Source organism: Triticum aestivum, chromosome 4A (assembly GCF_018294505.1).
Source record: "Triticum aestivum cultivar Chinese Spring chromosome 4A, IWGSC CS RefSeq v2.1, whole genome shotgun sequence".
Classification (NCBI taxonomy): domain Eukaryota; kingdom Viridiplantae; phylum Streptophyta; class Magnoliopsida; order Poales; family Poaceae; genus Triticum; species Triticum aestivum.
Window position 1 is genome coordinate 13,175,403 of NC_057803.1, and position 7,756 is coordinate 13,183,158.

Here is a 7,756-nt window from a genome sequence, read left to right on the forward strand (position 1 = left end):
GCATGCAGTCGATGCTTCCAAGCATCCCAGGAAATCCTCTTGCTGCATTCTGGGCTAGGATCCGAGCAGTGTCTTTCGCATTGGGTGTTCTCAAGTATTGTGGCCCAAACACTGCCACCACTGCCCGACAGAACTTGTAGAAACACTCTATGCTGGTGGACTCGGCCATGCTTCCATAGTCGTCGAGTGAATCAGTGGGAGCTTCATATGCAAGCATCCTCATCGCTGTCGTGCACTTCTGGATGAAGGTGAATCCAAGAGCGCCAGTGCAATCCATCTTGCACTTGAAGTAGTTGTCGAACTCCCGGATGGAATTCACAATCCTGAGGAAGAGCTTTCGGCTCATCCGATAACGGCGCCGAAATGTTCTCTCGCCATGAAGTGGAGCATCGGCGAAGTAGCCGGAGTAGAGCATGCAGTAGCCTTGGAGACGATGCCGGTTCTTTGCTTTCATCCACCCCGGCGCCAGCCACCTCGCCGCGGCTTTTCATTGCTCGCCAGCAGCTGGGCGAGGGCGGCGAGCACCATGAGATGCTCTTCTTCCTGGACGTTGGCCGCGGCTTCCTCCTCTAGCAGCGCGGCGAGCTCTTCCTCCTCATCCGAGTCCATCGCCGAGGCAGGCAAAACGCCGAACACCTTGCGCTCGGTGGGCGTGTACCCGCCGTTAAACCGCGCCTCCGCGGTCGGAAACGGCGGTCGGAAACGCCCAGCTGCTGTGGGAGGGGCTGCCGCGGCGAAGCGCTGCTATTTTCCGGCGGGGAATGGCTATCTAGCGGAGTAGGGCGCGGCCGTCGCCGGGATATAGCTAGTGGTGGCCGAGGGCGCTGGGGGTGCGAGGCGAGTCGGGGGAAGAAAACCTTGACTTTTCCCCTATCGGTGTGGGCCAGGGGTGCTTTTCCCTAGCGCCGGAGCCCCCAACTGCTCCCCAGCGCGCCGGGTTCGGCCTGTGACCGTCGGACAGAAAAAATGTCCGAACCGGCGATTTTCGACGTTCTGGGGGCACGACTGGGCCGTTTTTTCGGCGCCGGCGCCGAAAAAGTGGCCTAGGGGGCCCTGTTTTTTTTTTGAAGGGTGCCTGGGGGGCCCTGTTGGGGGCGCGGCTGGAGATGCCTGGAGGAACAACCTACAACCCGCACGCTCGTCTTTTCCTCTTCCCCGTCACCCACGCCTCCACATCCCTCCCACTCATCCATGTCGGCCTCGCCGCAGAAGAGGGCTAGCGGGCCGCGTCGCCGGTCAAATTGCGTCTGGAGGCGAGGAGGGGGAGCAGCCACGCCCGGAGGAGGCCGTCCCCGGCGGCAAGGCCTAATCCCTAGGGTGCCGCTTCGGGATTGATTCCCTTCGCTGTGATGAACCCTTCTCGTCGGCCGCGCCCCATGCTAGCAGGTGGGTGGAGCCTCGTTATCAGGTGGGGATGCTGGCGAACGCGTCGGACATGAGCCGCTTCAGCGGGAATCGATGATGGCGCAAGGTCCACCGCTTCTTCTGCTGCGGCGCTGCACAACGGGCCACACCAGGAGATACCCAACGGGACACAGCCAATAGAAGGTTCTCTTCCGTCACCTCGCCTCACTACTAGAAGGAGTTGTTCAACTCAGAAAGAACAAAGGATTTGTGACTGCTTTATCTTTCATGTAATAGTTCAGTTCAGTTGTTCTTTGTTTTTTTGGTAGTAGTTGATAATCAGTCTGAACAATAGTACATCAGTAAAAACAATACTAGTAGTTAATTTAAGACTGCTTTTATCTTTCCTGCAATAGTTCAGGGTGATTATTCTTAGTTTTCTATGTAGTAGTTAATTTGATGATCTACTTTACAAAAAAAAAGCAACTACCTTTGTTTGTAGGTTGCAGGTTCCGAGGTGTGAGTGTTGTCCATTTGTCTGAGGTGGGGCAACAAAGATAATTAGCAGCCTGTATCCTAACCAGGAAAACATCCCTTTCCCAATTTTGGTTTTCAGATTATGTTCAGTTAATTAGAAAAATAATGGGCTTGCTAAAACACCGCAATTTGCCATGTGAGTCTCAACGAACAGCAAAGGGTCCAACCGTAATCTAGAATCAGTGTCTGCACTGGCCTGTCTGATTCAATAAGAACCAAATCAAGGTTAATTCTTTGACCCGGGGTATCTCACTCTTCCAAAAAATATATAGAAGTAACCTACAATAAGGATTAGACGTGGGCATCCAAATGCAAGAGAGCAGAACATAAATTTATGACACTCAACCGGCACCAAGCTCACTGAGAAATACCTCAAAATGAAGAACAAAGAGATTCGGAAAAATAAATCTCATGTCCTCTGCTAATATTACCGCAACATTTCTACAGGTCGTCAGTCAGCAGCTGCTACTGCTCCCGGTAAAGGGTCAAATCACAGAAAACAAATCAGTTCCTAGAATATTTGAAAGCTGGATAAGTCATTTTGGAGGATGGACAGCCAAGTTCAGTTTCGTTAAGGTCCTCACCTCTTATACCAAGAGATCCCATCACAGTGAGTATTGAAGAGAAACTTAAATGTAATAGTTAGAAGAGATGAGGTGCTAATAACTTTGATGTGCAAGGAACCCTTGCTCCCCGGGTCCTTAATGATGCAGATGGATTTAAGGTATTATTTTTCTGGACTTCTTCTATTTTCATTGTCATTTCAGTGTATTACGACATTATACACTCTTCTTGTGTTGTGGCAACTTTCCAACTAAAATAATTCTTGCATGACCCATCTATAGCATAGGAATACAATATGGACATTTTCACAGGTTATGACGTTCATATTCATTTATGTTAAATGTATTTATTGCCGATGACAAACCTTGTTGTACACTACCATGCATCATGGAGTGCCCCACCATACAATTTATTGGAGCTTATATTTCTGATATTTGGTAGTGTTGTACAGATCGAAAACAAAAATGTATCTGGACTCACCTTACAACACACCCCAATATCCACAACGACTTGTTAACAGCCAGCAATTGTTGGAGCAAAAGATCCAAACAGGCCTTCCCCAAGTGGTCAAAATGAAACACCACTTGTGAAATGGAGAGTTCAGGGGATGAATGAATCGAATAATATGCTGGAGCCATTCCAGCTCTTCTAGAGCCACTCGCTGTATGAGTTGGAGAAGAAGTTCTATGAGGAACGCCGCCGCCCGGGCTTGGGCATCCGCCGCGGTGTTGGGTGCCCCGGCAAGGTCTCTAGGGACTACGCAGCGGGCGTGAGCTCTCCCGGCTCCCCTCCCTCGCCGTCCCCTGTTTCTTCTTGCCTGTGCATTTATATGTGACTTCCCTTGGTGGTGCTCAGTTGCCGTCCGGCCGGCCGAGCGTGATGTGCTGACTCCGCTCCGATGCGTGGGGACTGGACCAATGGCGCTTGCTCAAAAACTGCGGTGGCATCGATCTAGAAGGACTAACGGCTCGGAGAAGACGGTGACGCTATATCTGAAAATGAATGTCATCGCAAAAACTGGACGTGAGTAATCATCCCTCCCCTAATTAAGAGTTATGCCTTTTCTTTTGCGCTGACTACTAAAAGAACAGATCTATCTGTTTCTCCATATATGTGATGCTTTTAGCAGCATGTAAGGTGTCCGAGGAAATGAACACGAGAGAGTAGAAATATAGAATGTGAGTAGCTTAATTATATATTATTATATTATGTATCAGCTATGTTCGCTCGGATGATCCAAGAATTATATCAAGTATGGTGATATATTAGGAAACTGTGTGACTTGTTTGCTAGATGACACATTTTAAAGACTTAATGTCATGTGAGCAAGGGAAGCATTTTGTGAGCAAGAACCCTGTCAGAGATAGATGATTTGTAATTATGGCAGCTTTTGTCTTAGCCGTCGACCATTTTACTTGTAGAGATATTTGCTTCTCTCCATACTCTTTGCTTTCTACAACATTTTGATAATTACACGACCTAACAGCACATGCTCTTTCCTTTTCTGCCTTCAGCTTATGCATTTAGATTTGTAGGTGGTCTGCTAAAGTAGCTATCCACCAATCTCACACAACACACATAAGCGATGCTAAGGATCTGCCAACACTACTCGAGGCTCATTACTAAACTGTTGGGCTGATGTCTGAGTGTTTGAAAAAATCTATACATACTACATGTGTAATGAATTAATCCAGTAATGCCTTTAGCAACCATACTTTTTTATTACATCTGTTCATCTTTAATTTATCACGTGTTGTTTATAACATGACAAGTGCACCTTGATCCTTACTGAAGAATATTTAGCAAAGGCTCTAGCTATGAGTAACACGAACCGATTAAATGCCATTGTATGCAATTTCACTGTCATACTGAAGAGTTCAGCCTGTTTTCTTTGCAGATGGCTGGCATAGATTTAGTAGGAAGGGATCACTACTATGGTGTGTTTCCTCTCAGGGGTAAATTATTAAATGTGAGAGAAGCAAGACATAATCGCCTATTTATTTCCTCATGTATGCTTCTAGGTAGCAATAATAATGATGACGATAACAGTGTTTCAGTTCAAGTGCATTCTGCTTTTGATTACGCTATTTCTTACAACATATGCTGGTGTGATAATATGCTTGTATTTTACAATGTTGCGATTCGATTTAAAGAGTTTATCCTTCATAATAATCTTGCAAGTTTTTATTTGCCAAATCATTGGAAATGGTATTTGGTGTTGCAATTCTGCTCCTAAAATTATTTTAGATATTTGTTTTTAGACATGATTAGCTCCTTACTTTCTTCGAATGATATTGCCAATTTGTTTAGAGGGATAAATTGGTGAGTTTATATTTTCTTTGTAGTTGATTAGTTCTTTCTATGTTCATTTGCATCAACTGATAAGCCAAAGCTACCTGGTTAGGTACACAAACTTACAGGACAAGGTGTGCCGAGGTGAGCCGCCGCCAATTCTACTGGCCGCTAGCCCCCACTCTTCTTCCAACCTTATTGCTTTCTCATTTTCTTCCTCTCTGATCGCTCACCCATTTTCCTCTGTGGTGCTCTCTTGGTTGCAGCAGAAACTTCTCAATCTTACACGCAGTATCTACATGATAGTTTATGCAAATGACACATGATTTTGGTAGAATTAGTGCCATTTGTTTCATGCTCGTGCATTACTAAACTAAGTTACAGTGAGAACCTGGAAGAGTGTAGTTTTCCTTCTGAGCATTGCATGCTTGAAGCTTTCCTTTCATTGTCAAGATATGTCATTGTATATTTTTCCTGATTGTCGAAAATGCTTTCATGTGCAGGTTAGTGGTGCGTGGATTAAGATTTCAGCCATGGGTGACTTTGCCTTCATAGCTGGATGCTTGTAAAATTGGTCACAGGAAAGTGTGATTGCTTGGACATCAGAGGCATTGTGACGCCGAGGATCTTGTAGAGAATTTAGGAAAGTGAATTCCAACATTATCGAAGCAAAATTGGTGAAGTTCGATGAGGATTGGAGATGGCGTGCAACCTACTTACACATAGATGGTATGTTTGTGATCTTGCATGCATCTTGTATGCGAAAAAGCTCTCTGGTGTATGTAGTGGTAGTATGCATGATAAAAAATAGAAATCAGAATTCAAACTGAATAAGCTTTATTCCATCTTATGGATACAAGATGGTAACAATAATCTTTAACATGCATGTCAGGAGACTCAGGATGGTTGATGGACACATGCGTAGTCACCGTGTTTATTACTCTCTGTTACCAGCATAATTTCTGTTTGTAATCTCGCTAGCGGCCGCGCACGCCTTGAGGTGTCCGTCAACTCCAAACACAGGCCTCATGTGTTGATTAATTTGTCCCCTGTATGACTAAATGCAGGTATTCATGAGGTGAATCAGATATATAATGATAAAACATGTAGTTTTGTTATCAAAGGTTACACATAGTGTCTTGCTGAAGATGAACTAATTGTTTTTTGCATGTCTAATTTTCACTATGCACTGAGGTCTTCATAATGTTAAAATTGAATTTAAGAACTGTGCTCTTAAGCTATGTCTTTTAACCATTTTTTCCGTCTTTTGCAGATTTCAAGAGATTGTTCCTTCAAATGCTGGCAAAGAAGCGGGTATCACTATGATCACCAGGCGATGAATATATTGGTGGGGATACAAGTAATGAACCATATTTTTCACCATTCCCATATGGCTATGGTACTTCAACACCTATGGAAGAAGATGATGAGCAACCAAATACTTCTAGGTATTATCTTTTGGCATGTTCCATGAAAAGTCATCCGCAAATATTTGTGCTTTGCAGTCCTAGGCGCGTGCTTGAACTTTGGTGGTGTTCTGTGGATTCATGCATTCAGGTCTTACCTACAGAGATTTTGGTATGTTCAGTTTTGCTTCTTGAGCGTTGATTTTTGTGCATTAACCCAGGCTGTACCTCCAAAGATTTTGGCATGTTTTGTTGTGCTTCCTGAGCATTGATTTTTGTGTATTTAGTATGGCTGTACCTCCAGCAATTTTGGCATGTTTAGTACTTAAACGTATGCTTCTTGAGCAGCACTGGAATGGTTTTCAGACTACTCTCTTGTTATCACTTCAGTGGTGATGATGTGCTTGATATTTTTCTTTTGCAGTTCTTGTGGTACATTAAACAAAGAAGTTTTGTGGCAAAGATGCAGACCGCAAGACCAAACTAAACCTGCCATGAGTCTCTCATTTTTTGAAGCTCTCACGGAGAAGTTCGGGCCTCCTTAGCATGTCAGCTTTATGTAGGAAAGCTGTAATCATTGTATTAGAAAAGCCTCAAATGCTCCTCTCACCCTGGTGAAAAAGTTGTGAATGATGTTCTATAGAGATTTTCAATTGAAGTGCATGGTTGTCAATGAGCTTAATCCTTTGTAAATCCAACAAGATCCTACCGATGCAGTTCTGTTAAGTACATTCTTTTTTTTACATCTGGCGCTCATCTGGGTTGCATATGAACATTCAAAACTCTATCGGCAGGGTTTGTACGCAAGGTCTGCCTCAAGAGGCGCGCCAAGGGCGCGCCCCCGCCTCTAGTAGTATTCAAGTAGTGAGCAAAAAACATACAATGTAATACCTTCTTTTGGGCACCATTATCAACGGGGATTGGGATAGTATTCAAGTAGCTAGCAAAATGTTTTGTTTTGATATATGCAATGAATAAGAGAAATCGCTAACTAAAGTATGAGGATTTCTTATGAGAGCGGACATTTGGCTCTCGGCCTCCATGGAGGCCTTTTTTTGAAAAAAAATAAAATCAAAGTTCAAACTTTTTTGTTTCAAAAAAAAATCTGAAACAAATGGAAGTAAACAAGGATGTTATGTGTACGTGTGTAAAATTTCAAGATGAGAAACGTTGAAATGCGACCTGTACAAAAAAGACAAATTCATGGCCTAGGAGGATGAATAGTATCATATGTTAAAAAGTCTCAGATTTGTTTTTTTTTGCACAGTTATCATTTTAATGTATTTTGCCCTAAAAATTTACACACATGTGTGTTATTCCTTCATGTATATCTGTTTTTTTTCAGAATTTTTTGAAACGTAGAAAATATGAAATTTTAATCAAATTCAAATTTTTCAAAACCGAGCTCCATGGAGCTGGGCCTCCAAAGACATTATTCGGATTCCTTACTTATTATAAAGGCTATCCAACATACATATATAATCAATTGGAGGTTTATGACATCTTTCCTTGAATTAAAGGTGGAACGAAATACTCCCTCTGTCCCAACGTACAAAGTTGAGTCATTTAAATTGGGACAGAAGGAGTATAATATTTATCAAGCACTGTAGTAA

At 43.4% G+C, this 7,756-nt stretch overlaps 1 long non-coding RNA gene across 4 annotated transcripts; it reads left to right on the forward strand.

Moving 5' to 3' along the window:
• The first annotated feature begins 1,143 nt into the window (after positions 1 to 1,143).
• LOC123081579 (uncharacterized) lies at positions 1,144 to 6,863 on the forward strand. Of its 4 annotated transcripts, XR_006438745.1 has the most exons (7): positions 1,144 to 1,548; positions 2,329 to 2,605; positions 2,897 to 3,468; positions 4,343 to 4,414; positions 4,850 to 5,466; positions 6,011 to 6,315; positions 6,568 to 6,863. It is a non-coding gene; the product is annotated as an uncharacterized lncRNA (long non-coding RNA). The 4 variants fall into 4 exon arrangements; XR_006438744.1 differs by having other exon boundaries at positions 2,897 to 4,414; XR_006438743.1 differs by having other exon boundaries at positions 2,329 to 2,491; positions 2,562 to 2,605; positions 2,897 to 5,466.
• Positions 6,864 to 7,756: the final 893 nt, after the last annotated feature.